This window comes from Panthera pardus, unplaced genomic scaffold, assembly GCF_024362965.1.
Source record: "Panthera pardus isolate Hobbes unplaced genomic scaffold, ASM2436296v1 HiC_scaffold_13, whole genome shotgun sequence".
Taxonomy (NCBI): Eukaryota; Metazoa; Chordata; class Mammalia; order Carnivora; family Felidae; genus Panthera; species Panthera pardus.
Genome location: NW_026526688.1, coordinates 30603196 through 30622551, shown reverse-complemented (window position 1 = coordinate 30622551; position 19356 = coordinate 30603196). Strand labels below are relative to the sequence as shown.

The window sequence follows — 19356 nt, the reverse complement described above, 5'->3', positions numbered from 1 at the left end:
AGCCACCCAGGGGCCCCGAAATATCTATAATTTTTGTCAATTTTTTTGTCCATGTTAGCGAAGGGAATCATCTTTTAGTTAAACACGTGCTCTTTAGTTGACAGTTTTAATTAAGTGAGAAATCAGGGATTTAGTGAGATGTAAAACCCTTTGAAAAATTCACACTCAACTAGAAGACCAAAAAAATTAGTATTTTTAAATCACGTTGGTGCCACTCTACCACTGAACTGTCATTTTTCTGAGAGACAGATGCTGGAGATTTTAATAGTGAAAGCTGGCTAATTATGACAAGATATCATTCCTGGCATTCTTGCATCTTGTTCTAAACACACGGAATGAATCTCACAACACTGATGTGTGGGAAAAAAAAAAATTCTGAATTCTTAAAAGGAAGTGAGGTCTGACTTAGTGGAAGGTCCAAAGTTTAGATTTTCTAAAAAGATATTGAGTAGGGGTGCCTGGTGGGCTTAGTTGGTAGAGCCCGCAATCCTGAATCTTGGGGTTGTTCACATTGGGTATAGAGCTTACTTTAAAAGATTAGATTAAATTAAAAAAAGATATTGGATCATCAGTATACACACACAGTGAGTATGTGTGTGCATGTTGTGTTGCACAATTAAACCAGTGCCTCCTGGGGTGCCTGGGTGGCTCAGTCGGTTGGGCATCCAACTTCGGGTCAGGTCATGATCTTGCGGTCCCTGGGTTTGAGCCCCACGTTGGGCTCTGTGCTGGCAGCTTGGAGCATGGAGCCTGCCTTGGATTCTGTCTGTCTGTCTGTCTGTCTGTCTCTCTCTCTGCCCCTCTCCCACTCGCACTCTGTCTCTCTCTCAGAAATAAAATAAAATATTAAAAAAAGAAAATTAAACCAGTGCCTCTTAGTCTTTCTTCCATCTTGGAAAATAGAGAAGATTAGTATAGGATCACAAACGTTACAAAAATCGGGGTGCTCTGAGAACACGAATGGGGACCTGATTTCACGTGCAAAACTGAAAAGGCTTCCCATGGAGGTGGGATTTGAAGGAGAAGCTAAGTAGGTAAGCAAAGGGCCAGGGGTGGGGTGGGAGGTGGGAGGATGGGTTTTAGATTTTCAGAGCAGAGGACTTGTTTGAACATCCAAAGGCAAGAAGGGGCACGGCCATCTCTAAGTGAAAACAGGCAGTGTGGCAAGGGTCTACAGGGTAGGCATGGGCTGGAGGAGGAGACGGGATAAGAACATGCAGAGTCCCGCATGAGCGTGGTGTTTATTATTTAAAATGTGTGTAGTCTTGTGGTGATGAGCACGGGGTGTTGTAGGGAAATGTGGAGTCGGTGCATTGTACAGCAGAAACTAATATTACTCCCCATGTTAGCAAACTGGAACTTAAATAAAAACTGAAAAAACATAAAATGTGTGTAGTATATTTACTTACATGAATTGCATGTTCCCTTTGTACTCTTAGGTCCCTTATCAAGTAACTTGTCACAACGTCTGTTCACAGACCTACAGTTTAACTCAATTCTTTTAGCTGATATGCAGGATTAACTCAAGGTACCAATTAACAGAATAAAGCTTTATTGTAGTTGTGGTAAGAAGGAAGCCGTTGTTAAAAAATTAAAAAGGGATGCAGATTTTCTAAAAGGTAATTCTGATCTAACTTCTATTAATGTGATTATATACAGTTTATAGAAGAGGTTTATATACTAGTGAGAAGGCAATTAATTTATTTCTTTAATAGAATTTATCCTTCACCCACCTAGATAATTTGACTTTCTATTCGTGTCCATTTTGAGTTAGATAAAAGTATTCATGTTAGTTTTCATTTCATTCAAAGTATTGCCAAAATGATTTCACCAATTGTACATGTTGAAATATTTCATTGTTTATTACTTCATTTCATTAAGAATGAAAACAATTCTAATAATTTACCCATACCTATATATGTGAAATCAATTGTTGCAATTCCTAACATTTTTAACAGCTACTAACACAAAAGACAGATGTAGCATTTTAATCAGAACACCTGCTTCGAAAATGACTTGCGTGGCTGGGGGGTGTGGGGAAGAGGAAATGAGGAGGGGCTGCTGACGGCTAGGAGATTTGTCCTGGGGTGATGAAATATTCTGGGATTAGACAGTGGTGATGGGTTGCACAACTTTGTGAAATGATACTAAAAATAATGAATTGTAAAGAGGTGATTTTTATGGCAATGTGACTTGTATCACAATAAAATTGTTTGGAAAAAAAGTTTTTTTCAATCGCTTGAATTACTAAATCCTTAGAAGAGGCTTATGCGTTTGAATATTGTCTTAAATACTTCTTTGTCCTGTTGATAACCCAAACCCCTATATTACTGAGCAAAGACTTACATATTGACATGAGAGCAAAAGTTGAGCCATTCTGAATATTAGCACATCTCCGGAGAAATGACGGCTCCAGACAACAAAAGACAAGAAATGCTAAAAGAATAATCTCAAAACCTACACTAATCACATTTAGACAGTGACATAAAAACAAAAACAAAAACCAGAAAATTTTGTTCTTTTACAAAGTCATCTTCCCACTATTTTTTCAAGTCTCAATATTAAATTACATCCAAATCTAAGTTCAAAGATGATCCATATAACTGGACAACTATCACATAACTCTAATCCATTAAAGGTTCTCTTCTGACTTCTCTGGGAAAGCAGATTTCATCCCTTACAACTGCATTAATCACTAACCCAGGCAAGCTGTTTAACTAATCAGAATCTGGGTCTGACAACTGCTCCAATTTACAGATTCCATTTTTGTGCCACCACGGGCACACCAAGCCCCTCAATCACTGTCAACTACAGAACAGGAGGAAGTAGACAACTTTCATTTTTAATGATTTCTTAATTAAAGGCAAAGTTACATTTGCCTGGCAGTTTTATCCATGCAAAATCACTCATATAGTTTCAAACCAATTAATCATAGGATAAATGCACTCGTATAAAGTGGTCATCCAAATCCAAATCCAAATCCAAATGGAATAGAGAGAACATGTATCATTTATTTACGACACCGAAATATACTTGGCAAAATAACTGTGGGTTAGCTTTAGGGTCTTTATCACTGGAAGCATTTATAACGGCAAATGTAGAATTATTTTCCAGGAAGACTAGTGCCTTATTTGTGAAGAGATGAGGCAGATACTATATTTCCTTGGTTTAATGAAGTCCTGTCTGAAGGCCATGATTAGGCTCAATGCCCTCTGGAAATGACTCCTGGCCCTAAGATTTTAATATTATGTGAAAAGTCAGACCCACGTATCAGTTATATGGGCTGTTGCTGTTGTTTTTCAATCACCTCACCTCCATGTCCAAAAAAGACAGACTAGAAACTCTGAGACGAGCTTTGGTAAAGTGCAGTAAGCCACAGACGATGCCAACCAGTCTTCTCGCAAAGGCCATCCTGAGCTCAGCTGAGGTGGGGGCCTTTGCTTCCTTACCCAGGTTTCCAGCTGACCTTTCCGAGGCCTTTATTTTGTCATTATCACTTGTTATGTGCTCAGGGGTCTTTTATGGGCTCTTATTTCTGAAGACTTTCAACCATCTGGGTTTTCTCTCCAGTGCAATCAGAGACAGATATGGCTGCCACTTTAACACCTTTGGGATGTGCTTATGGCTTATAATGCCCTTGCTGGTGTGTGGGCACATTGCCATGCAGCTCCCCGACAGCTAGAAAATCCTGTCTGCCCTCATAACTCTTCTGTAATGAACTTTTCCTACAGTTGAATCACCGATATGTATTTCTTGATGTTGCACTCCTTCTACGCATCTTCCATTTTCCAGCTGTTCCCTGAATGCTATATAAAAAAAGCAATTTTACTCTATGTGCTTTACTTATGTTTACTCATTGAAAATGGCTGTTACCTCTTCAGCACATTGATGTCTAATGGATTGTTCCATATTATACTGAGGAATCATTGATAGCACTGAAATTTGTTTTTCTGATTCTTCATAAGCCTAGGCCGTAATTCAGATGCCATAAAAAGTTAAGAGAGCCATACTTCTCTGATTTATGAAAATCATATAAGCCTTTGAAATTTATTTTTGTAATGCAGTTTTACTCTGATTGCCATGTCTTTTGATTGGTCTCCTAGTGCTATATGCTAACTGGTTCCAGCTCGTACAGATATAGGTTGGAGATAGGTATCTTTTCAGCTCCACATTTAATCCTCCCACCCCTCTTTCTCGGGGAGTCACGCAACTGAGTTGAAATTCTACTGCAGTGTGCATTTATCCCAGAGAACCACATCAGCCCCAGGAAAGAGTTTTGACACTTGAAGGTAGTTCAATATCATCATACCAGCCAATAAGAAAAATAAATTTTTCAGGCTCTTACATAGAGGTAAGTACTAGGCACAAAGCAGTCTCCTGATTTGCTCAAGCCAAGAATAAACAGTGAACTTTGGATATGATGAAGGAAACATTTAATTAAATTGAGAGTTCTCTGAATTATCCGTGATGAAAATTACAGGCAGGGCAAAGCTCAGAGGGTTGACCAGTCCAGGACCATCTCCTCTGGTGTCCCTAGTAATTCTTCAGCAGAACAGACTGCCTCTAGCTTAGCCTACTTCAATTTTTCTCAATCCACCTCTATGAAGAACTTGTTCTTTCCGCGCTAATGTTCAATGGAGCAATGAAGTCGGTTCTACAGGTGGAATTGCAGACAACATTCACCCTATCCGACAATTTACAGAACTTCCACTCTATTAACCTACATCAAGTATGCAACTCAGACACATGCAACAATCTTTAAAGATTAATTACATTGCACGTTACGGTTCTTGGGAAAGACGCACGAGCCTTTACTACCTCCCATCTTCAATGAATTTGTGTAAAAAAATTTTAAAAACCAAATATGGGTAAAAAAGCAGGAAGCATTTTGAGGCTGCTTAAAAGAATCGATATTTCTGACATGCTGATAATTTTCAAGGATCTCGTGGTCTTCAACATGTGGAGCAGCCAGAGGTTACTGTCGATGGAGGAACTACAGTGTCAATGAAAGGCAACTTGAGAAATTGAGGAGGGCTTTCAACTCGAGAGCACTGTGCTCTTGTTTTCCACTAAGGAAAAAGAAATGTAGATTTCTCCCTCTCTAAGGTAATTAAGGAACTTTGAAAGTGAAGAGGATCATGACATTATCTAATATGATCCAACTCTTGGGAAAGCTTTTCTCAGACATGAATAGTCTTTTCATTTTCCCCGTCTCCCCGAGATTGCTGATATTGAAGGCAAGAGTTTCCTTCCTTCACATCACAGTTCAGTGACATAAAGTTCTGTCTTCAAAACAAAACAAACGGAAAAACATCTTCATTTCCACCTGAGGCCGGGGGTGCAGAGGGGAAACACAGAAATGGAAAGCTGGCAAACGGTCTTGGAAAGGAGGCTAAGGCATTCTTTTGGGTCAAAATCATCTAATTTTGCGGTCACTTTCGACTAGTCGGACTGATTTTTAGCATCCAGACGCTGGCTTAAAATACTGTGGACATTCCTTTGCTTTGCTCTTGGGACTGTTGCGAGTCGTTTGATCATATCCTTATTTGGATATTATTCTTTGATAACGATGGCTACACAATATGTTGCTTCCTCCAGTTATTTAGATGCTCCCATTTGCAAGCATCTGATTTTTAATAGATGGCACCTAATCATATTAGCAAAAAGGAGTGGTGCTTTTGATCACGTTACTGAATCTAGAGACCCACGTGGGCCATGCCCATAGGGCTATCACCTAACATCACAGTTGAACATCTCATCGCCCAGCTTCAAATTTTCACAATCCTGTTTTTCAGTCCCACAGGGAACATTTTGCCTATAATCAACTCTTTCCCGACTGCTCTGTGATGTTTCTATTTCCCTGGTACAGAAGGTGCCATTACTTTGCTTTTTATTCATTTCTATGCTTTCCCGTAAAACTGCGATGATGATACACGGATGTTCTCCAGGTTTGTTTAGCAACCCTTGGGTTCACAACCTTGCTGGTAAATTTTAGAATCTCGAGATCGACAGGCTAAAACATCACCTGCCCTCCCCTGTTGTACCACCAGTAGTTGTGAAGCACCTGACTGTCAGGCAGCCCTCCAGGCCCCATTCAGAGATGGCTTAAAGCACAGAGGGCTGGGCCGGCAGCATACTGAGAGACCTGGGTTGACTGTGCTGTGGGATCTCAGGCAAATCACGTATTCCATCTAGGCTCTCGGGTCCCCGTCTGTCACGTAAATACTAGATACGCCCCAAAGCTCTTTTCATTTCACCACACGGGCACTGAGTGGTTGCAGTCTGAGGAAATATTATTAGCGTCTCAGGCTGTGGGCTATGTGCGAGTACATTCTCTCTCTCTCCCACATGTGCACACACCCACACATTCCGCTTGATTCGCAGGATGATTTCTCGGAGACATGACCTAATTTCATTTAGGCTCAGCATCTTGTCAGTGTGGGTCTTCATAGTTGCTTTATACAATTAAAATCTGGAATCTGAGACCGGAGCTCAGACTTTATTATTATTAGTCATGCTCAAAAGAAAAATAAGGAACTGATCTAGTGCAACGATGGGTCAGCAGGAAAGAAACACAATAAAAAGAGTACTTTTAAAAATGAAGCACCTCATGAGACTAAATATTAGGAATACTACAATCTCGGAAATGTCAGAACAGTTACATATCGAAGAGTCTTGAAAAGAAAACACACTTCAATTGGAACACTCATCTGTGGGAAAGGAAAAAAAAAACAAAAACCAAAAAAAACCTCAACCCAACAGACCTGAGAATATTGGCAAAGTCTTAGGATGAACATCTGCAATCTAGAATCTCAAATTATGATAATAATTGATACGAGCAAGTGTTGGATATAATATGGGATATATAGCTTGAAAATGTGAGTTTTGACTGCATAGATTCTGGGGGCGAAACGCAGAATGGAAGATTAAGTTACAACCCTCAGAACCTTAGCGAAAGGCTCTACCTGGTAGAATGTGCTGCATAACACATTGATGCGTAACAGCTAAGAGAACACAGATGAAGCCAAAAGCTGGCTCCTCAGGCCGGACGGGAAGAAACAAAAGACAAGGGGAAAAGAGACGAGCATGAGGTACGCATCATTACGTACAATTATTGAAAAATGAATCAAAGAGGAGAGTGGTCTGCTCTAATTCTTCAAAATTAGAGAGTTGATGCAGCTAAGCTTTCTTCTACATACTTTTAACAAATATAAGGGATGCATAATGGAAACCAAAGCCTTTCTTGTCCAGGAGAGCATCTCTCCTCATTTCACAATGGCTCTCTAGATTTTGATGTTATAGCATCGAATAGAACAGAACGAACAAAGTAGTGTGTACATTACACCGCATTTTCTCCAAGGGGAATCCGAATTTTGCAGTCATTTTACGCCTAGCACCTTGCATCTAACGATTTCTGAAGTAGACGCTGCTGGCTGGAAAGGAAAAGCATGCCATGCATGCTATTTTTTTCTTTTTTTCTTTTTTATTTTTTTCTTCTATTTGCAATGCCAGGGCCGGCTACGCCACTTTAGGAATGGGAATTCTTTGAAAACTAAAGTATTCACTTTAAAATGTCTGCCCCATGGAGAAGACAAGTTAGGCTGTCCTTGGAGCCATTAGCTCGAGCAACAACCTTTTTGCATAATGTAGCTTTGTTATCTCTTCTAGGATTGTATGTTCCTGCAAACAGCAGAGGCACCCCAATATCTTCCTTAAGAAAAAACATGACATCTTGGGCATTCAAAACAAATCAAGACAGCTACCCCTAGAAGCATGTGGTGATAGGGTTCTCTTCCACAAAGAGGTAATTTGCTCGTATTTTAAAACCCTGACACGTGTGGTGATCTCTTCCTTTCAGGTATGCAACTGGACTCAGACATGTTGGTGAAATGGCCCATGAGAGAGAAATTTCATACATGGTGATTTGGGGGCCGTGGGAGTAGGGAAGATGCGCTTATCTTAACCCCTGCCTGGGATCAGTCCCTTGTCCCATTCACCAGGCAGAGTTCCTTAAAATGGGCCACACTGGGGCACCTGGGTGGCTCAGTTGGTTAAGCGTCCGACATCGGCTCAGGTCATGATCTCACAGCTTGTGAGTTCGAGCCCCGCGTCAGGCTCTGTGCTGACAGCTCGGAGCCTGGAGCCTGCTTCGGATTCTGTGTCTCCCTCTCTCTGCCCCTCCCCCACTCACACTCTGCCTCTCTTTCTCTCTCAAAAATAAATACACATTAAAAAAAATTTAAAAAAAAAAATAAAAAGGGGCCACACTGACCTTCAACACGGGGCTATGACTCAGGGTTATTAGCAAATGGTATTCAGTCCCTTCCAGGGGGACCCTGTTTTCATGATTTTTCTGCAACTTGAAATAGAGTGATTGGGCCTGAAGTCATCAAAAGGCAAATGATGTTGTTCACTGCACATGCAAATCTTAAGCACATATCCTCACCTATGGATATTTTTGTGATCCGCTTTTGAATACAGGTAGGCCTGACTAATTTCTCCAGGAAGTTTCATTACACCATTTTTCCTCCTTAGAAGAGGACTTTCATTCTCTAGACCAGCCTTCTGGTGCCAAAGCCCAGCTGGAATCTAGGGATGCAGACACAGACTGAACTTGTCACAGTAGTGCCAGGCAAAGACCCTACACGACAGAAAATCGTGTGCTGCTGGACAAATTGACTTTGCTAAGAGGCTGAATGAAACTGACTCACTCATGATCCATTAGGCAACTGGCTGGCATCCAGCAGGCTAGGAAATAGCTACACAGAATAAATCTTAGTGTCTGTTGCCAGCAGCCAACTGTGCTAAATTCTCATAGTGTGTGTGTATGTAAGAGGTAGTGCTGACCTCGTCCCGAGAACACTTAAAAAAAAAAAATTACCTGATTAGATTTGGAATATACTTAAAGTCATTGTGCATATTAGAGTGGGTTTTGGAAGCAAATTAAGTTATGGAAATAAAGAAGGAAGAAGAGACCTCAAAGGTTTATTTATTTGCCTGTCTTTGATTAGAACAGTGCTATGTATACAGTGGGTGTTCAATAAAGGCAGTCGCTGCTAGCTATGAAGATGACGATGTGATAAAATCACTATCATTTTTTTCTTCAGCTCAACCATTAATATAAAAAGCTCAAAGAAGGGTACCACTAAAGTATCTCTTTACACCAGAGTTGAATGCAACTCCCTAATTAGTAGGAAGAAAACACAAATTTATAAATGAGTCACACCAACAATTCCCACAACTTCTTTGCTCTTCTTCCTATATTTAACTTTTGCAGAATCTTGCTACTTAAAAAGCTACCCTTTTCCAAAGTTTTGATCAGTTGAAACAAAAGTACATAAACACCCTTTAAGAGCTGCTCCGCATGTCATACTAATATCTTCATTCACTAGGATATAAAGAAAATGGTGGTTGCACCTGGGATTCTCTTTTCTTCAGGTCATCTTCAGGTTCTGTTCTTAGACAGCGCGTCTAGTGCAAGTTGGATCAATCCTGTCCTGGGCAAACAGGTATGTTTTGGGGGCTGTTATCAGTAGAGGAAATGGCATGGAGCACAAGGCTGCATGTTATGATGGAGTGAATGTGCATTTCACCTTTTAACTTACATGAAAATGAAGGTTGCAGATGGCCTTTTCTTGCGGGATAGAGGGGTTTACACTCAATGAATGGCTAACCCACAGAGACAGAGGCTGAGATACAGAACACCAAAATCCCTATATTTCTATGTAACTTTCGTAAGGATATCCCCCTCCAATAGTGGCTAGATACTCCTCCTATTCCTTCTAGGAATAGAAGATAAAATAAAATCACCTCAGATTACTCATTCTTTGGGGATGGCCACCTCAGCCTAAATATCAAGATCTCTGATAAAGGGTCAGTCTGTTCAAGGTTACTATTGACATTAAAAAAAAAAAAAAGTCATTGTCTGTCCTCCTCTGCTTTCCTGACATGCCCACAGAGTTCATTTCCCAAGATCTACAGGTGCTGATTTTAATCCTATGGAGCCCTGGGTCTTTACACACTATTACTATTACACACAGAACTTTAGAGTCTAATGACAATCTAACAGGGCCTAAAATATTGGCTTAAGTGTCCCACAGTAATGCCACATATGTTCCTGGGAATGCAGCAAGGGCACTTGGCAAACGTGATGTCTGGGTCTCTATTGTCCTCACTGCACCTATGGCCAGGTGATGTGGTCCCACGTTAAAAGCCCGTCTGGCTGGTGTGGAGCAGACGTTTTCCCATGGTGCTGTGTGGGTGACAGGCTGCCGCAGAATGTGAGTGGAACGTGGGGCCAATGGAATTATGGGGTCGTATGGTCCCAAAGTTACTTCAACAAGAGGAAATCAGACTTTATTGTTTTGAAACAAAACAATAGGATTTCACTTGGAGAAAACAGGGACACAGATGCTTTAAGAATTTTGAAAAGCCCCTGGATCTAAGTCAGCAGTGAGTACCTAACTTTACTAGAGTCGGACTCCTTCCAGGATCTCAAAGTTGAGGGCATATCAAAGTTTGGCTCAGGAAGGGCACTGATATCTCAGACCACTTTTCCTCAGACAGACCTTAAGTCCTAGGTAGACCCCAGAACCAAATCAGCTTCCTATTGGTTCTTCTTCCCGAGGTGAGCCACATAATGATATAATTCAAGTTATTAAGATGAGAACAGAAGCCAAAACATTTCCAGGGGCAAGAGGTAGGACTAAGTCTAAATTGGCTATTATCATGATGTGTATGTGAAATTACACACTCCCTGAAGTTTGATACTCATGACCATAAGCTGTATTAAAAGTTATGAAAAAAGATGAGAATCAGTCAAGAAGATAATGAAATGAAAATATGATGTAACATTTACCACATCATTTCTTTGTTAACAGGTACATAAACCAAAAGGTGCCTTCACTACAAAAAGATATAACGTAGCTATTTAAAACAAAACAAAACACTCACTGCTCACTGCAAAACTATAAAAGGCAAACTTCACGAGGGGAAAAACAGAAACAGCCACAAGCACAGATTAGTCACCGCTACCATTTTCTAAGTGTCCTTCTAGAAGCAATCTTTGTTGTTGTTTTTTTGTTTGTTTCTGTGCTACTTGCAAATATTTGCAAAGAAAGGTAATTTTTATCATGTCACATTTATGGAGAAACAATACATAGTCCAGGAACTCCTCCCTTCTTTGCTGTTTTTGGTTTTCTTGACGTCCCTAGAATCCTAGTTTTATCTACAAACTGCCAAGTGCCCAAGTCCACGCTAGAGAAGCAGATATTATGAGAACCTGTGAAGCACAAGATCTTATCCAAAAAATTGTTTCAAATTCTGTTTGATCACAAAAACTCCAAACTATACAAATAATAGGCTCACTTTTTCTTGGACAGCTCTACAGTTGGCTGGACGGTTGCTTTTTCAGTCCTATCAATCCCTTTGGGTATTCAAGATACTATCTTGCTTTTCTTGGCTGCAGCACTCGCTCTTGGAAAACATCTGGGCCACAAGGCACATGTTGTGTTTAAGATTATGGTGTGACGACCCCAGGAGGCTGACTAGAGCCTAGACAATACAAGAACAAATGTGATGCCGAGTAATTCAACATTTCAAATGCCTAATAGATGAACCAGCAACAAACTGTGGTCAGGAGTAGAATAAAAACAGGAACAAGAATGCACAGAGAACCCAACTGGCCCAACAGTGGAGAGAATATTTATTTATCTTTATTAATTAGCAATCTAAAGCAGCAACTGTTTTAATAACTTCATAGGTAAGTGAAATCATTGTTGAAAAGCTGTCACTCTTCATTACACGGGGTCCTCTGGGGCTTGGAAAAAGATTTTCTGGGAGCTTTACCAGGGAGTGAAATTCCTTGCCTATATAGATTTGAGATTCATTCCATAGTTCAAAAGCAAACATTTTTTTGTGCATTCACTGCACACGGGGTCAGGATTGGGCAGGGGGAGGCACACAGGTGATGATTAAAAATAATAAGTGGTAATGATAACAGGATTTATGTCTTAAGAGAGTTTATTGTCTGATAAGAAAAGTAAGGCAAATTAAAAACTAAGATCTTTATAAAAGCAGCTTTTAGCAAATCCTTGTAGCTGGGAATAAAGGCAGTTTTATCCCATGCTTTGAAATATGGGTATAATGTTAATTATTGGAAACTGGTTGTAGGGCAAAGCCTTCTAGATGGGGTGAGTGGTGTAGGTGTGAAAAGCCACAACATATTTGGAAATTATAACGAATACTGAAGGGCCACCTATCTTAGCCCATAGTTGTAAATTTTCTTTTTTAAAAAAATGTCTGTTTTTTAAATTTTTTATTTTTTGAGAGAGAGAGAGAAAGAGAGGGAGAGAGAGAGAGAGAGAGCACGTGCACAAGTTGGAGGGGGGTAGAGAGAGAGAGAGAGGGAGACAGAGGATCTGAAGCAGGCTCTGTACTGACAGCTGAGAGGTCGATGCGGGGCCTGGACTGAACCGTGAGATCATGACCTGAGCCAAAGTCAGACACTTAACCAACTGAGCCATCCAGGCGCCCCATGAGATGTAAATTTTCGATGTATTTTAATGACAATCCTTTCTTTTCTTTTTCTTTCATTAAAAATATCAGTAGCCTGATGCCTTGTTTTTGTGTCTCATGGTTTTCTCTTCTATATACCGTCAAAGCTAATTCCTATTTTCTTGGTAAGATCTAGCCAGGATGTTAGGGACGCCCACTCCTCTTCTGCTGCAGCTATGACACTTCCCTATGGATCTTTGCCCACAGGCCCGAGCTATGCGACAGCGAGCGCATGCTCACACGTAGCTCAGAGAATAATAGAAGGAAGCGATGGAGATAGAGAAAGATTCTGTTTTGGGGGGCGGTGCTTGCTATGTGCCAGATACTGTCAAAGTGCTTTACATGTAATAACTCACCTACACTTTACCACTCTATGATTTAAGTGCTATTTTTGTCCCCATTTTACGGATGAGGAAACTGAGGCCTCCGAACATTACAACTGTCTGGGGCCACATAGCCAATAAAGAAGTAGAGGCACATACCAAACCTAGGCAGTTTGTGTTCAGCCTGTGCCCTTGAATACTTCACTACGCTATGTCTGATCAAGACGAATCAGGGAGAATGGTAGCATAAATCATGTAAAAATACAATTTCTGAAAGCAATGCCAGCTCTCCTCCTCCCCAAAATACTTGGAATGAATTCTTTTCAAAGTAAGGTCTTTCATGCACACGTTTTGATCATGAAAGTCCAGCACAATTACTGCTATTGTACAAAAGGCTAATTTGTGTTCCTGAGTACCCCGAGCTGCAGGCTGCCTATCGCAAGGATGATTTCAAATTTAGCAATTTGCTCCATCTTTCATCAGAAAAGTTTGTGGTTCGGACCTAGCGAGGTCCTCACGACTGTCACGTAAGAAGCAATAACCATTCCTAGATGAATTGCGATGGTCTCTCCAGGCACTCAGAAGATTACAATCGGGGCTAATGGTTCTGAGCCTCTTGGCTTCCACTAGTAATGGATCATCTGTCTAGTTTGACAACCTCCTTAATAGCTCTTCCTCCTCACAGTGTGTCCAGGCTCATGCTCAGCTTTGCTAATCCCATATGTGGCTTCCGGTTTTTCCTTTGTTCTTTTTTCCTTTCAGAATAACTTCAACTGACTTCAGACGATAGTGCTCTATTACACCTTTCAATGTGCATACCCACTTCTGCCTCCGTCCACCCCTGCATCTATTCATCCCTCCATCCATCATCTATCTGCCCACTTTCCTCTTAAAATAGCTTGTCTGAAATTCTCACAGATGATGCCAGAATAATCTTGTTTCACTCCTCATTGAGATGTTGCTAACAATGATGTATTGTAGATATTACCGATTCTTTGTAGTGTCTCTTGTCTCCTTTCCGAGGCTGATGATCCAGATCATCTTTTCTATTTTATTAGTAAAGACTGAACCATGCTGAAGACGGTTGCGTGTTGTTGACGTATAGATCAGGATTTTTAAAAGAAATATCAATAGTCCCAAGACGCCTGAGTCCAGTATTCATTCAAGGGTAAAATCGTGAAGAATTTAGCAGCTGGCACCACACGGGTCCTTTGCATCTAGATTCAGACACTGGGTTAATACAGCTCTGTTCCTAACTTCAGTGGGAACTGGCTATATACTCCCCGTCCCCTGTGGTATCACTATATCATTAATACCAAACACTCTGTCTCATGCACCACTCTGAACCTAGCCCGTAAATGGAGCACACTGTCCTCCACCTCCTATGAGTCATCGTCGGCCGCTCCCAAGCACAGAGCTGGTCTGGCCTCACAGTCTCTGGGGCTCTCTCATTTAGACCTTCCTCAGTGCGTTACCAGAGAGCTGGCCACGCATCTTTCAGGACAGCTGTGTTACTCACCTTAGAGAATCAGAAGATCTTAGTGGAAAGCAGGTATCCAGGTTTATATCGCCTTCCCTCAGCCCTTTCTGTTTTTTAACCATTTCCAGGCGAGTGTGCCACAGGCAATCCTGTGTCTGAGTAAGGGTTTCTTACATCTTCTGAGTCACTCTAAGCCTGCAGATTTTCATATATACCATCACTTCCTTTGGCCATTGCTTGTTCCTCTGTCTGACTCGGCTCATTTTAGTGTGGGCCCCAAAATCTCATTTAGCTGTCATTTTGGAAAATAGATTCTTGTTTCTGGATTTCCTCAATTTTTTCTTTCATGTGTCATCCCTAACGTAATATAGAAAAAAAAAATCATTTCCTTTTTTTTTTTCCTTGCCTCTTGGTTTGTTTCTAAGTTCAGACTCATTGCTTTCAACATTCTAATATAAGTTAGGTATACCATTTGTAATCCTAGGTCGTCCCCCCCACCCCCACCCCATATGTTTTCACTCCTTAAGGAAAGAAACAGAAAGGAGTCATATCCGTAACTCGGACCTGTCACAGTCAGGGAGATAGCACTAACCAGAAGTATAAAACCAGGGAGGTTCAACAGGCTAGTCTGAATCCTGGAAAAAAATATTTAAGACAGCAATTATAATGATAAAAAACACCATATCCTTCTTTTTTATGCTATAATTTTATAATAAATCTTTTTTGGAGAGAAGACATCAAGGTTATGGAGAAAGTTACCGATTGCTAAAATTTAAAATTTAAACCTATAAATTAGGCATCAGGGGTGCCTGGGTGGCTCAGTCAGTTAAGTGTCTGACTTCGGCTGGGGTCATGATCTCGTGGTTCATGAGTTCGAGCCCTGCACTGTCAGTGCAGAGCCTGCTTGGGATTCTCTTTCCTATCTCTCTGCCCCTCCCCCACTTGCTCTCTCTCAAAATAAATGAATAAGCTTAAAAAAATTAGGCATCAGACAGGGTCAAATCCTTATGCTGAGTGACTCATTTTTTTTTCAGTTTGTTGATTTAGCTAGTTTGATTTCTGTAGGAGTATCCCTATATTTCCTCAAATGTCATTTCTATCACATCCCTTTTGGAGGAGACCTTCCTCATACACCATTCTGAAACTGGTTCCGAAATTCAGCACATTTTTCTCCAGTCCTATGAGTCATCAACTGGGAGTGCTATGAAGCAGAAAGATTTTCAATGTTCTTTGTAGAAACTTTTCTCTTACTATTTTCAAGCTGAAAAGTAGCGTGGAGATGCTGGAGACCAGTCATTGGCAAACTGTATCTACAGCCCATGAGTAACATATTTAATTGTGTTCAGAAGCACTTCTCCATGGAGGATGAGGGAGTCGAAATCTTAGACGTCTGGGGGCCAAAAGCAGAATCTGCATGCGGCGAAGGTGGAGGTGCAGGTAGAGACGTGGACGGAAAGGTGTTTCGCTGGGTCTGAAAAGCCCCAACCCAAGATCCTGACAAGACTTCACAGCAGAAAAAGACATCGCTCTCTTCCACTCTGGTTGAGAATCACTGACTTAGACCAAGTCCCTACAAAAGAATAAATTCTAGCACGACAAGGCAGTGACTCCCATAAAGTGCTTAAACCAGTCTTAGTGGCAGAGCTGAGATACGAATGCAGGCGTAGTGACCTAGCCAAATGATTTTTCCTCTAAAACCCTGCTGTTAGTGTGTCCAGGTGTCAAAATTTTTAGTACTGAAGAATTTGGAATCGGGAAATCGCTCAAAATCTATGTAATTCCTGCTTTATACTTCTATTCCTTGCGGTGATGGAAATGTTCTACACTTGACGAAATCAACATCAATATCCTGCATGGGGAACATGGCAAGGAATAAATGGGATCTTTCTGTATTATTTCTTACAACTGTATGTAGATCCACAAGTATCTCAAAACAAAACTTAACTTCAATAAAAACTGTATTTACTTAGCAATTGGATTCAACTCAGACTAGAGTCTGTGTCTGTTTTTTCTGAAAAGGTCAGCAGTGTCAAAACTGCCCCAAATTTATACCACCTACCTAGTTAGCTCTCCGCTCTCATAATTTACTGGATATTTCACAATAAAACGTTCAAATTGATGAGAGTAGTCAAAAGAAAAATCAATGTTGAGAATCAATGTTGAGAATAACGCGACCTGCTCAAATCTGAGACTATCAAGAAGGTTCTCCCCAAACATATTTGAAGAAAGTGTTAATTATCAAAAAGTGGTGTTTTAGGATCATTTCCTCAAAAAATACCTCTCATTCCTTTCTTAATAATAGAAAAATATATAAAGAAAGCAAGCAGAATAAAAAAAAGCAAGATGAAGATACCTCAGTTCCATTAAAATGTAAGTCATTTATCCATACAAGTAACTTACTAGTACAAATGAAAAGGTTAGCTCTCCTAAAATACTTCCCTCAAGACTCTGTTTACAAGTGGAATACCTCTTGAGAAAGCAAAAAGAAAATCATGTTATTTTGATGAGACAGATTAAAGGCACAAACTGCAGCCACCAAATATTCTCTGAAATAAAACAGTTCTTTGATTGTGAGTAACGTTTAAGGACAGCTAAGTATAGGCATGAGAAAAATTTTTAAAAAATGTTATGCATCTTCTGGTTTGTTCCTTTTGTCCCCCTGACCTGGGGATTCTAGAATTCATTTTCACTCACGAAGTAAATTAGAAGAGCCCCAGGTTTTGAAAAAGGAACGCAGACCAGGTTCCTGGCTACAGCACACGGTAAGTCCACAGAAGACACGAATGCGATCTGCACTCAAATATCAAAACGTAGTAGCATTTCACCAGCGTAAAGTACAAGAGACTGGTCAGAGGAAGTCTTTCCTCCTAACCCTGCAGAGTGAGGAGCATTGGAAGACTTCCCTGTGTGGGAAGGAGGGGAAACATTAGGATGAATTAGAATGAGGTGACCCTTCTCTTGGGGGCATTGCAGGCTCCAATAAAACACAGACTGCAGAATATCCAGTCTGAATATCTATTGTGAATGAGCAAATGGGACCCTATTTTTGTCTTCATGAAATCAACTCTGCCTAAAAGTACGTTCAGCTTGTTTGAGGGTTCCTCACTTTCCACCTCTTTTGTTCCAGAGACTGCAAAGTGAAGGCCAATTTGCATTTTTACAGTCAATTTCCAAGACTGACACTGAATCCTTCTGCAAAGGCTTTTCTTAAATTGCGCTGGTCTGTGGTGCGGAGACCCCCTGACAGTTCTATAGCCTGCATTCCCTTGCTTTATGGCAACTTGGATCAACATAAGCCCTGAATACTGTCAACTGATATGACACACTAAAACAAGAGTAAATAAACATGGAAACGACTCTGCTGGCTCCTGGTCATAAACGCAGAAATGGTGAGGTTCTCAAGTTTGCCTGCACTTAACAACAATATGTTTCTTCGTGGAACGGATCCAAAAAATTTGAAGCTAATCTTAAAAAGTCAGAATTCTTGCATGCATAAACAAAAGCTAAAGCCTTTAACCAACAGATGTAAATTAAAGTTGCCTGCTTGAACTGGCTGTGATAATATTTATTATTATAAAGATAAAAGGTTAAATATAAATTACACTAAAAGTATAGCTGACATTGCCATTTTTTTCTTTTCATTCCAGAGTTTATGAATTTCCCTCGATATTTGTCAAGATACGTGCTTTCTAAATCAGTTTAGATAAGGTGTTTATTCTAAGGTTTAAGTTTTTATTCTAAACTCAGTTACTGACTTACTTGGAAATTGACTGTAAAATTGACAAAGGAGAGTTTCTTAAAGAAGAACAGTTGTTTTGCTACATAAATTTCATATAAATTACAGACAACAGTTTTCATGTCCACAAGCCTTACTATTAACTATTTATTATTCTAATATTTTGTACACAGAAAAATAAAAACAGTATACACCCGGGAAACACTACGTGCTGCCTTCTCCATGACAAGTGTCAGAGATACTCCAAGTGGCCAAGGGGATTTCCCTATAGTTCTGTAGCATGTGAGATTTTACTTCTAAAAAAGAACTTTTCAGAAAATATATCCTGAAAAGTAAAAGCAGGGAGAAGCATGTATTACAACACTAACGGTATGCTACAGGAATATTTTCCTCGCGACTAAGTTTGAATAAACTTACTATATCTTTTAGGCATCATAAAATCTCTTTTTAGTCCTGTCGTATTGAAAACTATGTGTCGTAAAACTATACCTTGAAAAACAAAATTCCAATACAGTGACTACAACTCTTACTTTGCCCAAACTTAAGGGGAAAAAAAAAAACCCACCTTATTCTGAGAGGAACTGAAATAAAATGAACACCCAATTACCATAATTTTTAACACAAGGTATAACAGGTATTTGCTCCCATTATAATACTAGAAATAGGGAAGCAAAACAAAGCTTACAAGACTCCTATTTTGGGTATTTTTCTTTTGGTTTATTCATTAGTAGTTAGTCTAATATTTCCATAAGAACTCTATGTCCAAAGTAAGTAGGTATTCAGGGAGAGAAACAAAAACAAAAACAAAAACAACCCACACCACTGGCAAGCTTCTAGAGAAACTGTGGATTTAAAAGTAGGTTATTGTAATTCAGGACTCCTCACTCTTGTATATGCTAAAGTGCTTTGTGAATCTTCAGGAATGTAAAACAACCACCTAACTCTGCCCATGACAAGACACCCCCCTCACCACTCCCACTCCTGCCCTTCATTCATTTTCTGTAGTAACATCCACTGAATGGCACTGAATTCATTTTTTGAAATCTTTAGATCACAAAATTGCTACTAACTAATGAGGATATTCTGCATTTGGTTGTAATTTTTCATTTGATTCCTCAAATTCATGTTCTGCATTAAATATTCACTACTTGCCCAAATTCAGGACTCAAGGTTGGCTACAGAACATGAGAACCAGAATGAAAACAACAGTGGACTTGAGGGCACAGAACAGCTGAGGGCGAGGTCCTTTCTTCCACTAACAG

At 40.1% G+C, this 19356-nt stretch overlaps 1 protein-coding gene across 19 annotated transcripts in view; it reads right to left on the bottom strand.

The window, feature by feature from the left end:
* Nucleotides 1–19356, bottom strand: part of NRG1 (neuregulin 1) — a 222454-nt gene that overhangs the window by 62960 nt on the left and 140138 nt on the right. For 2 of the 19 annotated variants that reach the window (XM_053900944.1, XM_019466868.2), the window contains exon 1: nucleotides 14398–14503. The exons of the other annotated variants lie outside the window; for them this stretch is intronic. The gene's annotated coding sequence lies outside the window, so the exon portion shown is untranslated. Of the gene's footprint in view, nucleotides 1–14397; nucleotides 14504–19356 lie in introns of those variants that run through there. 19 annotated transcript variants of the gene reach the window in all.